The sequence below is a fragment of the Fukomys damarensis genome, unplaced genomic scaffold (assembly GCF_012274545.1).
Source record: "Fukomys damarensis isolate Sample0158 unplaced genomic scaffold, DMR_v1.0_HiC HiC_scaffold_8, whole genome shotgun sequence".
NCBI classification, from domain to species: Eukaryota; Metazoa; Chordata; class Mammalia; order Rodentia; family Bathyergidae; genus Fukomys; species Fukomys damarensis.
In genome coordinates, this window is record NW_022900920.1 from 19,952,217 (window position 1) to 19,970,767 (window position 18,551).

Consider the following 18,551-nt stretch of genomic DNA (forward strand, 5'->3'; position numbering starts at 1 on the left):
AAAAAAAAAAAAAAAAAAAAAACTAAGCAATCCCCCAATTCTGAGACAATCCTGGAAGTTGAAAGGCCAAACTAGAAAGGGTACTGGGCAGGGGCCTCTGCAGTGAAGCTGCCAAGCCCACCCCCCACATCAGCCCAAGCAGATTTGCTAGAGTGAGTTATAAATCTACTGGTACCATTTCTTTTTCGTCACTTGCCTAATCCTGTGCCCTTCGTTTCATGTGCTGTAATTATTAACATCTGCTTTCTGAGCCTGGCCCACATGGAGTTTGCAAAGGCAGTTCTTGGTCCAGAACAATGGTGACAGCTGTTTCATTTAGCCTAGGGCCAGCACTTCCTGTTCAGTCTACATCTGCCCTTCTGTGTCCAATTTCTGTTTCAGGGTTTTGTGTTTTGTTTTCTATTTTTTTTTCCCTTCATCTGACCTTGCTATATGTTTAAGAAGAATTTCTAACTTAGCACTGCAGCTAGTATTTCTAGCACATATGCTTATTAGAGTGACAACAGCCAGGGGGGAGAAAGGAGAAAGCCCAGATTGTCTCCAGCAGCTAATGCGGTGGGGTGCAGGGGCAGAAAACAGGGCTGTCCAGAAACTCAGGTACCACGCTCTGAGCTTTGAAGATGGGACCTCCTGGGACCTCTCTGGAACTTCAGTGTAGGAGAGATGGGCTCAGCTCATCTGTTCCCCCAGCCTGGGGTCATCTGCGTAGCTTATTTGGTAAAGGGTCACCCAGACATCTCTCTAGGGAGCCATGTGTCCATGGTGGACACCAACACACAGAGGCCTTTCTTCTTTGCGTACCAGGCAAGACGGATGGGGCAAGACTCACAGTCTCAGATCACTTTTCCCATGGAGTCAAAAATATAATTCACAATTGCTTGTAATTCACAGAGGAAGGTTGACAGGATGGGAAGAGGAGAGGAAAATAAAGTCAACCAGCTCTGGACACTTCAGTGTATATGCTCGCATGTGACCAAAGAGTATGGTAACTACACTCACCCCTGCTCTTCTAACCCTTCCTCCTAGCCTAATTCCAGCTGATCCAAGCTTGGGGTCCCTGGCTCAGCTGGCATACAGATGTCAAGCTATTATCTGAGGCCCTCCCACAAGGGCCAGGCTAGAGACCTCAACATTTGTGCCAGGTGCCCCCAGGGACTGCTGGATATTCATCACCAAATAGGATGCAAACTAGTCCCTGGAGAGATAAGAATTTGCTGGGGATGAACTGAGATGAGGTGACTGAAATTGCAAAGGCAGTCTGTGCCTCTCATTGGATCTGGGACTGGCAGAGGCCACAGAATCTGCTGCATTCCCCTTGATTTTTCTTAACAGAGGAGACAGTCATCTCCAGAGAGAGGAAGCCACTAGTCTACAGCTGTGGCTTGGTTAAGCTTGACCCTGGCAATCAAAGGCACACAAAGGTCAATCTGTACTGGTTCCAGAAGCTCAATGGCCTTCCCTCCATTTCGGTGTGAAATGTCCTTTCAATCCTAGCCCCTCTCTGCCCTGCTAAGTCACCTGCATGAAAACAACTTCAGTCCCCATACCTAGATTGGAAGAGTGAGGCAGGACAAGGGGACCCAGCATTGGTACTCACGCCTGAGATCTCCTTCAAGACCATCGCTCTTGGCTCTGCTGCCAGGGGATGGCTGAACCCCAGCAGCTCCTAAGATAAGAGCTGGCGCTGGCCTGACACTGGGCAGGGAGGTCACAGATTCCTGGCACGTAGTTGAGAGCCCATGTCTTTTGGGGAGGAGCAGGCAAAAGGGAGGAAAGCAACTGGGAGGAAGATGTGCCTAGGAGGTAAAAACCCACCACTTCCTCATCCTGGATTGGGTCCAAGGTGACCAGAGAGAGGCTTGACCCAGACCCACAGGAGCATTGCAGGGACCTTCCCTCAGCCCTGCAGTCCACAGAACAGGAGTGGCAGACTCTGAGAGGTGGATGGCCCCAGGGAGCCCGGCCTGACCACTCCACCTGCAGGGAACCTCCTCATCCTCACTGGCTCTCCTGGCCGCCAAGAGCAAGGCCAGGCCCTGCCCCCACTCACAGGCCCTGCTCCCCTCCACACTTCCTTCTCTTTCTCATTCACTCCTTTTCTTCTTAAAGTTAATTGCAACTTTTTTCTCAGCGCCCTGATCTGGATAAGCCACATCTCATTAGAAAAAGATTTAGCCAGAGCCAAAGCAGGCTGGAGAAGGAATCCCTAATCAACAGAGAAAAGAGTTGGGTGTAATTGCTCTCTCCTGCCATTCCTGCCCCCCCCACCAAATCTTTCTCTGCTCATTAATCTGAAAGGAAAATCACTATCTAATGTCTTGGTGTTCAAGTATCTGCTGCTGCTGAAAGCAAATCCAAGTGCTTTAGAGGTTCGGGAGGAAGGGTTTCACGGAGTGCTTTAGTTGTTGGGGTGTAGGAGTAAAATGATTCGGTCGTTGGGGGCTGTAAACAAAGTGCTCTGGTTGGGAGTAAAGCTCTTTGGAGTGTGTATGTGTGTTTGTGGAGTGCTTTTGTTGTTGGGGAAATGTGTGTGAAGCTCTGGTTACTGGCGCGGGTGCATGATGTGCTTTGATCACTGGGTGGGTTGTGAAGCCCTTTGATTATTGGGATTTTGTACGTATTTCTGTGTGTGAAGCTTTTTGGCTATTGCTGTACATGCATGAAGGGCTTTGATTATTGGGTGTATAGGAAAAGCCCCTCCGATTAGAGTGTGTGTGTGTGTGTGTGTGTGTGTGTGTAACTCTGGTTATTGATATGTATGTACGAAGTGTATTGATTATCAAATGGGTGTGTGACACTCCCTTAATTATTGGGATGTGTGTATGAAATATTTTGGTTGTTGGGGCTGATGAAGGGTTTGGTTGTTGGGGACATGTTTGTAGTTGCAGAGGGCTTTGGGACTAGGACATGAGGAGTGAAGCAGAGGACCCTTCGGTTGCCATTGAGGGTGTGAGGTGGCTTGGCTGTTGAGGGGTACGTGCCGCCCTTGATCACACTGTGTGCATGTGTGTGAAATGCTTGGTGTGTTGGGTGAATACGTGTCCTGCGCAATTGGTCCCTTGGGTGCCTTCCTGGTGCTTGCATCGTATCCCGGCAGGTGCCCGAATGGGGACACATGGAAAATGAATTTAAGAGAAAGCCATTGTCTCAGGAAAGGATCCTGGGACCTCAAGCATCAGTCAACAGAACAGCACTGCCCTTCCATGCTCTTCCTTCTGCATGTGGACATTTCCTACCCCTTGTAATTGGTGGGAGGGCAGAAGGGTATTTTTAGTGCTTATTTTAAATTTTAAAAGTAATGCATGCCCCAAAAAGAAAGTAAGAGTAGTGCGTACTCCTGGAAAAATGAACTAGGGACTGGATAATGGAAGTGACCTCTCTGATGCCCATTCCCAGTTCCCCTCCCCAGTCTCCACCTTCCAGTACCTCTGTGCCTTTCCAAATGTAGGCCACATGTATCTATTCTGCACTGGCTCCTATGGCATACAGCGCTGCACTTGCTTTTTTCATGTACCAGTATATACCAGAAATTCTTCCCTATCATCATGGCTATACATTAATGTATTTTAACCCCTAACGTAAGTTAACTGAGAAAAATAACAGGGTACTTCTGTCCTAGACAAGACAAGTATGGTGAACAACTCTCTCCCCAGTAAAGTATGATGCTGGCCTAGCATGATGCTAAGACTCGCTTTCATTGCCTCATTCGATGCTCAGAAAACTCCAGGAAGAAGTCACCACCCCGTTCACAGAGGAGGGCACCAACACTAAGAGAGGTACTGGCCAAATTCACACAGTAGCAGCAGATCCAGAACTTGAACCTGGGCCATCTGAATGCAGAGCTCTGGCCTCAGCTACTGCCCTCTAGAGAAAAGGAGGGTCCACCTGGGAACTGGAGGGGTGCAGGGACAGTGATGGGTCTCTGCCACCCCAGAATGGCCAGAGAGCCCAGGAGTCCTGCTGGCCACCTGTGCTGCCCACTTGGCCCCTGTCCAGTCTTCTAGGGCTCCTCCTTGTCTTTGTCAGTCCTCCGTGGCCCCAGCTCTGTTCGCCTGGCCCTGCGCTCTCCAGGAGTCCCAGGCACCAATGCTGTCAGGAGATCCTCACACTGGCTCCCATCTCCCAACCCAGCCCCTGGTTTTTCTCCGAAAACAGTCCATGCGCAGCTGGAGCCCTTCCTCCTAATAATTATCAAATGGAAATGCCGGCTACAGAGGTGGTGCTCGCTCCTAATGAGGGCTTCTGTTCAGGCCACAGAGTTGCCAGGGGAGCATCTGAGCCACAAATCAGGTTCAAGGTCGCCGTCTCAGAGCAACAAGAACCTCAGTTCCAGGACACGACAAGGCTAAGCCCATCCTCAGGAAGAACATGGTTCCTCCTACTACTTACCATCCCTCCCTCCTCTGAGCTCCTCTCCCTCAGTGTTTCTCAGTCTACCATACTTGTTGCAAGCACTCCTACCATGGTAGGACAAAGGACAAAGTGAATATTTTCAGAAGATGTGAAAATCCTGTTTGTGACACTAGAAAAAAGTGGCCCGGACAGAGAAGGTTTTCAAAGGTAGCCCATTACCTGCTGAGGTCAGGGAAGAGCTCAGAACAGGACCATCCTGTACACGTGACTGACAGAACATTTGAAGTGCGACCAGTACAAGCGAGATGTCCTGGAGGTGTAAAAAATACAACTGATTGTGAAAACCTATTATGGAATTAAAATATGAAAATTCCCACTAACAACTATCTCGTGACTAGATATTGACAAGACGATATTTTGAAGATATCAGGTTACATAAAACAAATTGTGAAAATTAATAATGGTACCTGACTGCCACATGCTTTCATTCACCTGTTCCCTTCACCTCTTTTAATGTGGCTAGTAGAAACTTTAAAATTATATAAGTGACTTACGTTTGAGGCTCCCATTGGCACTAGACAGCAATGGTCTAGTACATAACACATCCTCATGTGAATATCATTGTCCCCATTTTACCAATGAGTGAACCAGCTTGATCAAGGACGCCAGCTAATGGCGATAAAAGCCAGAATTCACATCATGAGACACTAACAGTTCAGTCTACTGGTTTATAGAATTCCCAAAGCAAGAGATGAACTACGTTCACAACATCGTGTGTGAAAAGTTTTTAGTGGCTGCACAGGCTGATGAAAATTTAAAATCTGGGGAAGGCAAAATAAAAGCCTGGAATTTGATCTCCCAGTTAGTGGGGACATTAAGGCAAGGGGTGGTTCTTCATGAATAACTGTTCAGACAGACTTTGATGGAGCCTGTGGAACGCAGGCTGGTCTCCAGCCTTCATCTGACACACGGGCCAGGACTAGAGGCTCTCTGAGACTGGTAGGATCGGTGGTACAACCACGCATCGGACCTCTCCCTCTCCAAGGTTGAGGATGAGCTGCACAGAAGTACCTGGTCAAGTGACCACATTTCTTGCGTCACCTGTAATGTGAGGATGAGAAGAGTGCATACTTGAGAGCGCTGCGCTGAGAAGCGACGAGATAGTGCAAATGACCATGCGCCCGCGCATGCGTGGCACACAGCAAGTGCTCAGTGCATGCCGGCTCTTGTAGTCACCGTAGCCGTGACTGTGAGTGAGACCTGCTGGTTGTATTGCTCTGGGTAGCAGGTTCAGCTTCTCAAGCACTTTCCTGGAGCCTCACCTTAACCTGACACACTCGAATGCTGAAATCGATAAGGCAGTTTCACCTTGAATGTGGCTTTTGAAGGGCTGGTTACCACTGCAACCCAATTCCCTGATTGGATGGGTAACTGAAGCACCTAGGGAGAAGGCAGCTTGGACAGGGGCCCAGAGGGAGGCTCGGGCTCCTGTAACCGAGCATCTTCACAGTAAGACTAGCATCTTCTGCCTTCCGGTGATGAGTTTGTCCTTTGAGGAGGGACGTAGATCCAAGGCGACAGGACCCGCCCCGCTTTCTCCACCGTGGGAAGACTGGCCTTGTTTGTTCTCAGCAGCGGCAGCGTATGTTTTCTTTGCCCCTGAATTTTCGGTAAAGAGCCTCCTGTGCTAGCTAAATGCTTTATCAGCCCCTCAGCTGGCCGCCTACGACAGCCTTTTTGGTACCCGGAACAGGATTAAGCCCAAGCACGCTGTCCTGCACTTCGGGTCTGCGCCGTGCTTTCTCCCGCGTCTGGCGCCTGCCATCTGCTGGGCGGCCCTGGTTTAGCGTGGTGTCCCTGCCGGAGGGATCCTCTCCAAATACTGCAATCGCTGAAAAGTAGCTGTGCGTCACAGTCCTGGGCGGTTGGGGTTTAGTACAAAGCACACAAATATCCTTGTTCTTCTGGGTTACATATTTTGCTAAGTGAAAAATGCATTTAAAAATTTAAAGTAGAAAATGAAAGGGAGTTGAAAGCTCTGGTAGAGAGGTCAGTTGCAATTTTAGTTTTTCAGGGTCTGCTTCTTCGAGAAGGTAGCTGCGGTGGATTAACTAATGGTCAGCTTGGGCGCCCAGCTGAACCGAGCCAGCGTGGTCCGGGGCGTGGAAGATCCACCTGAGGGTTGTTGCCAAAATGATATAAAAGGAGGACGTGAGGCGAAGACTGCGTGCTGTTGATCTTCCCAGAGAGACTTGCCGAGGCTGGTTTTCCCGATTGGAACCCAGTTCCTCGCTGTCGCCGGGGATGGCTGGTGTTCTCTTCGTGGGAGCGGCTCTCTTCTGGTCTTTGCCTTGAGCGTGGCTTCCTGGCTCCAGCGCAGATCCCTCGGCCTTCTGGAACAGGTCCTTCGCCGCCGGCACAGGCTTTCTAGCTTCCACCTCCGGGCCTTCCGGATGCAGATCCTCGACATGGACTTGCAGGAGACATTGCCGTGGGCTGTAGGCTTCTGGCTGGACACATTCGGACATGGCCGTGGGATCCAGGGCCTCGGCTGGATTCTTCGGGTCTCTTGCATACAGACAGGTCTCTTGCACTCTTCTGCATTTGCCTTTTGGGGTGGATATCATACAATAATCCTATAAATTATGTGCCCCGGACTAAATCTGTTCCCTTTCAAGCCATGACTGCAACAGTGACTTTTGAGTGACCACTTGGAGGAAGTGAGGGGATTTGCCATGAAAGATGAGTGTAACAGGCAGAGGAAACGGAATTGCAAAGACCCTCGGGTGGGAATGTGCTCTGTGCACTCAGAGAGTACCAAGGATGCTAGGTAGCTGGAGAGGGCATGCCAGGGGAGATCAGAAAGCAGGAAAAGCCACATGGTGGTGTTTAGGGACCTGGAGGTACAGGCGGCTCTGGCTGTCCTAACAGACACCACAGATGGGGCTGCTTCAATGGCAAAATGTACGTCTGCACAGTTAGAGGCTCGAGGTTTAAATCAAAGTGGGGCCAAACAGGTTTCTGTGAAGGGCTCACCCCCTGGCTTGCAGGCCCCGGCCCTTACATGGCCTTTGCTCAGTGCATACAATGGGCACAGGTTTCTCAACACAGCAACTCAAGACACAACATCCATGACTGGCTTTTACTTCTGAGGGGCTGGGGCAGGGCGGGGGGCCCACAGTGCCAGGGCATCTGGAGCAAGCTGTCAGAAGCAGGCCCGTATATGAGTGTGTGTGTGTTTGAGTGTGTTCTCTGTGAGTGTCTGCATAGGGTGTGTGCGTGTCTGAGTGTGCCTGTGTCTGGATGAGCGAGTACGGCTGTGAGTGTGTGAGGTGTGCACGGTGGGGTGTGTATGTGATACTGAGCGCTTGCTCACACAGTGGTCAGGCGCTTTGCCCCGTGGCTGTGTGCTGCACCCACAAAACCACATGGGCCATGGCATGGGGCTCAGCAACTGTGCCTGGATGGGCGAGTTCCACCGCAGCCCACAGAGAGTGGCGGGGAGGCCCCTTCATGGCCCTGGCACAGTCACCCAGCAGGTGCCCCCCTCCCTAGGCCCTGTACCTCTAGCTGGTGCTGCCAGGCTCCCAAGACTAAGCCTGGCTCCAGCTTTCCAACCTGGCTACGCTGGCTGTGGCTGTGGCCCAGACAGGAGAGCAGCTCCACTGGCCTACTGTTCTGGCCCTGCCCCAGCTTCTGCTCCAGAGGGAGGGTCCGTACCCATCGCACCAGTGGCTGTGGGACTGAAGTGACCGCTCAGTCGTTCCTCTGGTTTTTACTGGGCACGTACTATGTGCCATGTGCACGTGTGGGTGCCAGAGGCCCAGGATGCATGCTCTAGTTGGACCTGATGTTGCCTGGGCTACATAGACAAGTTTTCAAAGGCAGGTGTTGTGGTCCCCTTTTTAAAAGCCCATACGCCTCATGCCCCTGGTGGTTGAATTATAGGGGTGCATGTAGTGTAGGCACATCGGTATATTGTAGGCAACTTAACGGAAGTTGCTAAGAGATAGATACAGAGATACTGAATAATGTTCCTTTTAAAGATACACATAATGATACATAAATAACACTAAAATATGTAATCTGTATTTTTTTTTCTTGGTACTGGGGATTAAACTCAGGACATTGCACATGCCAGGCAGGTGCGGTGTCATGGAGCTCCAACCCTGGCCCAAGATAAGTATCTGAATAGAAATACTATGGACATAGGAAGTGGGGAGAAGTCCAAATAATTCCCCAAAATATCTATTCCTTTGTTTCAAAACTATGTAATGCATATGTTAACTTGTTTCTCTTATACTACTAGCTTCTCTTAGTTCATCGAAGAGAAAATTGTGTGCTTTTATCTGTCTGTCTCTTCTTCGTTAGAGACAGCCTTCCTGTCCGCAGCTTGAACTCTGAGTAACACTGTGACCATTCTTTTAAGTTTATGAAGCATAATGTATTAACTATTGTTATTTTCTAATTACTTTTATGAATTTTGTTTTATTTTTCCATAGAAGAATGCTTTTTATATTTTCTTTATTAATATCTACTTATATTACATTGTGATAAACTTGAAAATTAAAAAAGAGAGCATGGAAATTATTTTTTTGTTTGTTTGTTTTTTGAGACAGGGTCTCACTATGTAGTTGAGACTGACCTGGAACTCACTATGTAGCCCAGGCTGCTCTCAAACTCACAGTCATCCTCCTGCCTCAGCCTCCCAAGTGCTGGGATTACAGGCATGTGCCACCACACCTGGCTGGAAATTGTTTATTAAAGGCACAGATGTGTCAAAATGATAATTTCCATTGACTTCTCACATATACTGTTTCATTTACTAAATACTCATATTACTCCTACAATATATGTTACCCCAAATTATGGGTAACTTAACTGAGGTTCAGTGAAATATCACATTGCACAGAAGGCTGGTAATTGAAACAAAGTCTATGTAAATCTGGTCTCGTCTAATTTTGTTAAATCTCCTCACATCCCTAATTTAGGTCTATTTGTTGCTGAATTCAACTTACTAATATTTTGCTGAGGAGTTTTGCACCTAAGTTTATGAGAGACATTGGCTGTGGTTATTCTCTTCTTACGCTATCTTTATCTAGTTTAGAAATCAGTCGAAACAGTTTCAAAAATGAATCAGGACTCATTCCCATTTTTGATTTTCTCTAATGCAGGGTATAAAGTTGGTATTAATTCTTCTGTAAATGCCTGGAAGAACTCTCCAGTAAAACCACCTTAGAAGCTTTTAAAATTACAAACTCTGTCTCTCTAATTGTTATAGGGCTGTTTCCATAGTTTATTTCAACTTGGTTGAGTTTGGGGGCTTTGTGGAATTTGAGGAATTGGTCCATTTCTTTTAAAGTATTGAATTTACAAGCATAAAGTTGTTTGGAGTATCTGCTTGTTGTCTTTTTAACAACAGCAGATCTGTGCTAATATCCTTCATCTACTTTCTGATCTGGTAATATGTATTTTATATTTTTTATTCTTGTCAGTATTCCTAGAGATTTATCAGAAAAAAAATTTTTTTTGAGACAGGATCTCACTATGTAGTTGAGACTGACCTGGAACTCACTATGTAGCCCAAGCTGGTCTCGAACTCACAGCGATCCTCCTGCCTCAGCCTCCCTAGTGCTGGGATTATAGGCATGCGCCACCATGCCTGATGAGATTTTTCAGTTTTATTGAAATTTTGAAGAACCGTTTTTCTATTTCATTGGTTTTTCTCTCTGTTTTCCATTTCACTGTCTTCTTCTGCTTTTATTTCATTTCTTCTGCTCGCTTGGGTATATATTTTTTTTCTTTTTCTAGTTTCTTGAAGTGAGAACTTTGATTATTGATTTGTTTCCTTTTTTCTAATGTTTGCTGGTCCCATAAATTTTCCTCCTGGCTGTGCTTCAGCTTCACCTCAGAATGTTGATGATTTTTTTTTATTTCCCTTGAGATTCCTTCTTTGACCCATGAATTATTTATTGGTATGCTGTTTAACTTCCCAGAATCTGGTGATTTTCCTGTTGTCACTAAGCTTTAATCACACTTTGATATGCGTCCCCATGAGAATAGGACTTTGTCTGTTGATTCTACTGCCATATTTCTAACATCAAAACAGGACGATGATTAGAAAATAAAGGTGAATGAGTGATTGAAATATTTAAGTTAAAAATTAAGAGACTATAATTTAAAAGGGGTAGGGAGATATCAGAAATTTGATGGTGATTGTCAGTAGGTAGAAAAATATGATTGCCTCTTCTTTTTGAGGAAATTATGGGCTTTTTGTTTGGTTTATTCTGTTTGTTTGTTTGTAGTACCAAGGATTAAGCCCAGGGAGTATTGTACTGAGCTACATCTCTAGCCCTTTTATTTTCTTAATTTTGAGAGAGGGTCTCACTAAGTTGCCAAGGCTGGCCTTGAATTTAGAATCCTCCTGCCGCAGCCTCCCAAACAGCTAGGGTAATAGGCATGAGCCACCACTCCTATGCTTAATAGTTTCCAAATTCTCTGCAATGAGCATGCACCGCTTTTACAATCCAGCAAAGAAATTTTAAAAAGTGGGAGCTGCTATTTCTGATCATTTTCACTCCTTCCTTGACAGGTCATGTCAGGATCTGAATTGCTAAAAAAAGCCAAAGATGAGAGGAAGAACCATAAAAGGACCCCAAAGGAGGTTCCAGCCCGTCCCAGGCTCTGAATCAGGAGAGGATCCTGCCACCTACCGCCTACTAACTTTTATAGGCTTCCGAAATTACTGTGACCCTCACTTTATCACTGAGTTCATGTGCTTCTTGGGTTACAAGATTTGTTCCCTGTGTTCTCACTGCAGAAAAGTCCCCAGAGATCTTGTGACTTAGGGCTCACCAAGGAGATCTTGTTTGGCATCTAAATAAAACACCCATCTTTCTAAGTCCTGCCATTAAAATTACTCTGACAATTTATTTTGAGGGAACAATATTAGCATTTTTGGAAGGTTCAAAAGATAACTAAAAACTAGGAGAGCAGGAAAGAAATACCTTGTTTTACCTTTCATTTTAGAAATATATAACCATCTCTTTCATACCTTCAGTCACAGACTCTTTGTGTTTCTGCTAGGCAGTTTCTTTGGAAAGCTGGCTGGCTGGGAAAATTTGATGACAACTCTTTCCAACCAGGGTCACCACTCAAGCCATGCTTAGATATGGACATTTCCTCAAGGTGGGTGAATATGCTTTTCTGCTTTGGAAAACAATGCTAAGAACTTTTTCAATTTAAAAAAAAAATTGTTCAACTGAAAAATACATCCCTAGACCTGGAAAATATTTTTGCCTTTTTTTTTTTTTTTTTTTTTTTTTTTTTTTTTTTTTGGTACTGGGAATTGAACTCGGGACCTTATGCTTGCAAGGCAGGCACTATGTTGCCCTTTCTTATGCGTTAAGGTGATTTCTTGCAAAGATCCAGGGATTTGTTGGAGAGCCCAGGATTGGGTAGGTTTGTAACCTGATGCCTGGGGATGGTATGGGGCTTTCTGCCCAGGGGTGTTCCACAGATGGCAAAGAAAGGATGTCTTCCTTGGAGCTGAGCCAAAAAATGCATTGAGGTTGATGAGCAGGGCTATGTCTTAAAGAATAGCCAAGGACATGGAAATCTAGGAACCAATAAGCCTAATCTGATAAGGGGAAAACAAAGAAATTTTATCTCAGGGACAATTTGAGTCTTATCATACAAAAGAAGCTATGCTAACAAGCCAGAAATAGAAAGTTATAATGTCAACCAGTCTGTCCAATTTTAAGATCATTTATTTGATTTCTAGAATTCCTGGGTGCAATCACTTCTTGGCCTTTTGGCTAAGATCAATTGTAGAATTCCTGGGCACCTGATATTTAAATTTTGTTGTCGCTATTGTTAAATTGATTGATTAAAATTGAGTATATCAAAAGTTACAGATTCACTTATTTAATTTTTATTGACAACTATGGTTTAGTTAAGTTCAAAAGCGTTCATTCCTCTTCTACAGCTCCTCGTAGAGACTTTTCACACCCATTCATCAAATACTTCCGGCCTTCCACTTTCTGTCTGTGCAAGGACTCTACCTCCTGCCTATAAATTTAAATACAGCACAAGCCTGCTAGAGACACTGAAATGTGTGTGGAAGTCACCCATCCAACAGGAAGTTCAGGCTGGTGTGCAACCATCTTGTCATGACTGTGGATATGGGTGCCGCGATGAAGCCACAATGGAGCCCAGTCACTGTGACACACGGAGCTGCCATGGATGGTGCTATGGTTTGAATGTGGCTTGTCTCCCTCAAGACTCATGGGAAATGTGATGTCATCATGGCCGCATTGGGAGGCAGGGTCTTCAGGGATGGTCAGTTGGTCAAGGATTTGTGCCTTTCTTGTAAGAGTGGGTTAATTCTAATCGGAGGGGTGGTTAGTTATTGGGAGAGTAGGGTACTACAAAAGTGAGTTTGCCTTCTTTGGCTCTTTCCTGCTTCCTCCTTCACCATGTGATTCCTCCTGCCCTTTCTCCGTGGTGTGCTGCAGCAGGAGACCCTCACCAGAAGCCAAGCCAGTGCCAGCACCATGGCCTTGGGCTTCCAGCCTCCAGGATAATAAAGCAAAATAAACTCCTTTCATTTATAAATTACAGCCTCTGATATTTTATTATATAAATAGGAAACAGACTAAGACAGATGGATAACAGGAACAAAAGAAATCATTTATTTTGTGAAGCCATTGAGATCCAGTGGTTATTACTGCAATATTACCTGGCCTGTCCTCACAGATGAACATGTACACATGTGCACACACACGCACACACACACACACACACACACACACACACACACACACACACACACACACACACACACACACACACACACACACACACACACACATTTGCATTGTGGAATGCAAATGAGGACCCAAGGCCATGAAGGTATCCCGGGGAAGATGTCATCTGCGTCTCTGAAAAGCTCATGAGCTGCTTGGCAGATGCGCCATCTCAGCAATGTGTAATGATTAATAATAATAATAATAAAGGAGTGGGCAGCTCAAACCGACGATGCCGAGATGTTTGCAGAGCTGCAGTTGTAAAGAAGAAACAATCAGTCCAGGATAAATGGAAGGACAGCTCAGGGTCAGGGAGCTTCTTCTGGCCCCCATGATCCTTTCTTGTCCCTTCTCATCCTCTGCCCTATGAGACCACCCTGTGTATACCACGTTGCAGGCTGCTTCCATCTGACACCTGCTGGGCTTGGTCAGTAGCGGCCTTGGCAGAAGACTGGAGAAAGGTGAGGCTGAATATTCCTTCCCTTCTCTCTCCTCATGGGTACTCTCAGGCTGGTTGCACCTTGACTAAAGCTCCTAGCTCCTCTCCTTCCAGAGTCTGGTAACCTCCACTCCTTACCCTCAGGCTCAGGGTGGTAGGAGCCCCAAATGCTGCTGCATTTTTCCCATTTCCCTATACTATGCCCGCACCTTTGTAAATGGTCTTTTTAAAAAAGGACTCCTAAAAGGGACATTTACAAGGACATTCTTCGTTTTCTTGTAAATAAAATTTGAAGCTCAAAACCACAAAAAAGGGGGCCCTAATGTGAGTGTGTGTCTCCTGATGACCCTCACTAATGGACCTTTCTTTGGGGAGTTGACAGTGGAAATGAAATGATTATGCTCTAATTACAGAGTCAACTGGTAAAAGAGGAAGAAAACTTTTAAATAATAATTCATTTTTCATTACAAATGAGTGATCAAATAGCTTTGCTCCTCCCCACCTAAATTGGAAGACTCTTTCCTAAAATGAAAAAGTGCTGGAGGCCAATTGTTGGCCTCTTTGCATCTGGGACAGTGAATGGGCCGCCTGCAGATCCTTGGTCTCACAAAGCCCTTTGCAAATCCTGGTGGCCCAGAGCCAGCCAAGATTTCGTGTCACTGCCAAGCCAAGCCAAGGGGCTTCCCTCTTGTCCCCGTCTCTGAAAAAGTTGTTTCCAAAATTCCTACTGCTGTGTCCAACTTGATCCAGAGGGCAGAGGTTTAATTTCTAGGTGCTCAAGGAAAATTCTAGCCAAGAATTTCTTTTGAGCTTCTACACTCAGCACAGAGCTGCCCAGGAGGTGACTTCTTTCTGCCACCACCCGGCCAACTGGAAGTTCTCTTTTGTCCTGCCTTGGGGTTCTGTGGCAAATTCACTAGAGTCCTTCCCTTGCTGGCCGGAAGAGCTGAATTTGGGAGAGTGCTGGTCCTATCTTCTGTCTCCCATTCTATGGGTGACCACTCCTTAGTTGCATCCTGCTCAGGGAAGGTGTGAGGGGATTAGGCTGGGCCTGGTGCTCCAGTATTTCCCAATGCAGCAGGAAGATCAGACACCCAACTCCTGCTCTGGGACTAGACCTGAGGATGGGTCAGTTCAGGCATGCCAAGGTGTAGTGTTGCAGGGTGTGCAGGCATCAATTTGGAAGCTGTCATCGGGTTTTACTGTGTTGCCACTGATATGTGCTTGTATTTCCTCCAGATTGGGTAAGACATGGGAAGAACAAAGGTAGGGCTTGCCTATGTGCCATCCCTGCACAGCTGGAAGGAGGGGACAAAGTACAGCAGGGGGAATGCTCTGGAAGGCCAAGGATGCCATTCACTCCTCAGGTGCCAGAAGATGCATGTCAGGGCCTGGTCTGGTTCCCACCAGGCAGCCACAGAGGGTGATAAAACTCTCGGTAGTATAACTTGCCTTAACAATAACTCCCAGGAAAGTGAAAAACTGCTTCTGCACAAAACAAATAACCAATTTAGGCAGCAAACAGCAAAGAAGTTCCTCCTTACCATTGTGATGAAAGCCAGGTTGCTGACCGGTATAAGAGTTTCAGAAAAGAATGATCAGGATACAGTATGTATATGCACCGACTCCCCGGGATGCATGTAATTATCATGTGTTGCAAACATATACAAATCATAAATAAAAAGTGGATTTAGAATAAAAAAGAATTGCAAAAAAGGAGAAAGGAATAAGAGGCAAGAAGCGTCAAGGATTGCCTGTTCCCAACAGCCCTGTCTTAGTGGTCAGTTACGAGGACACATGTTTTGGGGTCAGGGAGAAGCGGTATCTCCTCAACAATGATTTTCCTTTAGAAATAACAAGTTCTCATGGCACTTGCACCAGAGTGGCACTGGTCAGACTCACTGCATCTTTCATTCATTTCTTCACCGAACATTGTGTGAGCACCATGCCCCGTGCTCATGCTGGGGGGACAAGGATGGACAAACAGATTGTGCCTACGTGCAGCCAGTTCTTGGGAATGGATTCATTTCTCATGGTACATCTGAAAAATAAGGCTGACATTTCACTTGTGATCATGTTTTTTACAATGGTGACAGCAGCTTACGCTTTACAAAGTCCTGCTGTGTCCCAGCCCCTGTGCACAGCATTTTGCAAGGGTCATCTCCTTACTCTTCACAATGGTCAAGGTGGCAGGAAGTGTTATGAAGCCCACTGAAGCTCAGGGTGGGTAAGTAACTCACTAGCAAGGAGAGGAATGGGACTGGATGGCCCAGCAGGCTGATCTCCCCTGTCCCCACCCCACCCCACCCCCGCCCGCCCAGGCTCTTGTCTCTGTCCATACATGTTGGGTTTCAGCGTCTGCTCCTGGACACCACATCCTCTCCCTCAAGAAGAGCTCCAAGGAATACAGTGACAGCAGTGTTTAGGACACTGGAAGAAGCAGGTGACACTGACTACAGAGGCATCTCCTGGCGATGCCTCAGGGAAGACACTCGGGTCAGGTATTCAAGCTCCTGCCCAGCCCCTACTTTGGGGGCACAGCTAAGGACACATTGCTTGGCTTCACTTCATCTTGCTAAGCAAAGGCAGTCTCCTCTCTGTCCTGGGCTCCCCTGGCTGTATACACACACACACACACTCGCTCATGATCACGCACAATCACACAGGCTCACACACCCACACCCACATACATGCTTCTCACATACACCATTGTGCATAACACACATACGTGTGCACATGCACACACACAGATATTACTTTTGGGGGTGTTAGCACCTTCAACCAGGAGAGACAAAGTGTGCTGCTTTCTGCTTTGGACCTGATATGTTTGCCTTACAGTTTAAATGAAGATGATCTTGTTCTCATAAACCCTAGATCGAAAGGGGCCTCTCACATTGGCCCAGAATTCCTAGCCCCTTATAAAGCCCCAAATGGCTCAGTGTGGCCACTTCCCTTGACATCCGAAATGGACCAGAGAATCTGAAATGGTCCTGAGTGTTGATGAAATGGTCCTTAAAAAAAAAGTGTCCTCACCCCAAAAGGTGTCCTCATTCTCTGTGAGGCTGGGGATGCTTGTTCTGTGCCCTGAGAGTCTCCTAGCCAGCCTCTGTCTCACCCCTGCAGAGGCTGACCTTGACTTTCTCCTGCATCCTGGGCTGTGCTGTGAGCTGGCATCCCTTTCAGACCACCAGTCCTGATGACATCTGAAGAGAGGGCATCTGCAGTGCTGCACTTGCCTGGGTTTTTGTGTCCAAAAACTGCTAAATCCAGCCTTAAGGAGACTGTCTAAACCCTGGGAGTGGAAGGCCAAGGCAACTCAATAGCCCAGCACCGTCAGGACACTCAGACAGTACGTGTTGCAGGAGCTTTAGAGCGGGCAGAAAAAGGTATGGGTAGCTTCCTGGAGGAGGGAGGCTTCTGCTGGGTCTTGTTGTGGGGTAAATTGTGTCCTCAAAAAGTTGACATGTTCCAGTCCTAACCCCCAGTACCTAAGAGTGGGACCTGACTTGGAAATAGGGTCCTAGCAGATGTCATTGGTTACCATGAGGCCGTATTGGAGCAGGGGTAGCCCCTAATCCAATAAGACTGGTGTCCTAATAAAAACAAGTTGGAGACAGACACACACCCTGGGAGGACGTGACATGAAAACAAGGCAAACTCCAGAGTGCTGCATCTCCGAGCCAAACACTGCCAGCAACACCGCAGAAGCCAGAGCAGAGGCAAGGAACAGCTTCTCCACTGGCAGGAGGAAGCAAGGAACCTCAGGAAGAAGCAGTTCTGCTGATCTTGATTTCAGACTTCAGCCTCAGAACTACGAAAACTGCTATACAGATTCAATGCAATCCTGATTGAAATTCCAACAGTATATTTCACAGAACAAGAGAAAATAATACAAAAATTCATTTGGAATCAGAAGAGACCTAGAATAACAAAAGCCATTCTAGGCAACAGAGACATGACAGGGTGCATCACAATCCCCAATTTGAAACTGTACTACAAAGCCTCTGTGATGAAAACAGTGTGGCACTGGCAAAGAAAAAGACACGAGGATCAGTGGAATAGATTGGAAGATACAGAAACAACTCCAGATATACTCAGCTACCTCATCTTTGACAAAGGAGCCAATCATCCTCAAAGAAAGATAGCTTCTTTAATAAATTGTGCTGGAAAAACTGGATTTCAGTTGCCAAAGATTAAAACTAGACTCTTATCTTTCACCATCCACTAAGCTAAAGTCCAAAAGAATTAAAGATCTAAATATTACAACAAACTCTAAACTTGCTGGAAGATAAATTAGGCAGAACTCTCAAAGACATTGGCATAGGAAAAGACTTTATGAACAAATCCTCAGTAGCACAGAGACTAGCACAAATTATCAGCAACTGGGATCTCATCTTATTAAAAAGCTTCTGCACTGCAAAAGACAACCCCAACAGAGTTAAGATACAACCTACAATGTGGGAAAAAATTTTACCAGCTTCTCCTCAGACAAAGGACTATTATCTAGAATATATAAAGAACTTAAAAAAGACCCCCCCCAAATATGAAAACTGGATTCAAAAATGGGCATCTGAAATGAACAGACATATCTCAGACAAAGAAGCAAAAGCAGCAAATAAATATAAAAAAATTGTTCAACATCACTGATCATTTGAGAGATACAGATGAAAACAACACTGAGATTTCACCTCACCCCATAAAGAATGGCTGCTATCAAGAAATCAACCAATAAGAAATGCTGGCTGGGTTGTGGGGAGAAAGGAACCCTTTTCCATTGTTGGTGGGAGCACAGACTGGTGCAACCACTGTGAAAATCAATATGGAGATTCCTCAAACAACTAGGATTAGAGGTTCCATTTGATCCAGCTATTCCTCTGCTGGGTATCTTTCCAAAAGAATTAAAAGAATCATACCACAGTGATATATGCACAACCATGTTTATAGTGGCATAG

General features: G+C 46.2%; 1 long non-coding RNA gene across 1 annotated transcript in view; it reads right to left on the reverse strand.

Moving 5' to 3' along the window:
- LOC104869348 overlaps positions 1 to 5,498 on the reverse strand; it is a 31,160-nt gene extending 25,662 nt beyond the window's left edge. Inside the window, exons 1-2 of the long non-coding RNA XR_782286.3 lie at positions 5,425 to 5,498; positions 4,573 to 4,663 (exon numbers count right to left, since the gene is read on the reverse strand). This is a non-coding gene — a long non-coding RNA (uncharacterized LOC104869348). The remainder of the gene's footprint in view (positions 1 to 4,572; positions 4,664 to 5,424) is intronic.
- Positions 5,499 to 18,551: the final 13,053 nt, after the last annotated feature.